This window comes from Penaeus monodon, chromosome 19 (assembly GCF_015228065.2).
Source record: "Penaeus monodon isolate SGIC_2016 chromosome 19, NSTDA_Pmon_1, whole genome shotgun sequence".
Taxonomy (NCBI): Eukaryota; Metazoa; Arthropoda; class Malacostraca; order Decapoda; family Penaeidae; genus Penaeus; species Penaeus monodon.
This window is the reverse complement of record NC_051404.1, coordinates 3,000,070-3,000,428: the sequence shown is the minus strand read 5'-3', so window position 1 is coordinate 3,000,428 and position 359 is coordinate 3,000,070.

Genomic DNA, 359 nt, shown 5'->3' with positions numbered 1-359 from the left:
AATCACCATAGGGATCTTCAAAATTAAGAGAACTTTCATATAAATAGACTACTAATTACAAAGAACAAACAATAAGAAAAACGAAGATGGTATGACTCATAATTCAAAATATTGAATATTTTCCACAGTTTTTAAAACTTAACACGGCAGTTCATTTATTACCGCTGAATAAATTACTGAAAATGAGTATACTAGTTAATTATATCTTAGCGTGGGTTAATTCAGGGGTTCTCAAACTCTTTTGGTTGCGACCCCTGCAGATACTTAGATAGATTCGCGACCCACTGCTCGAGCAACAAAGCATTTCTGACAATCACTAGAACGCATTTCCCTTTCTCTGTGTATATTCTTGCCTGCTA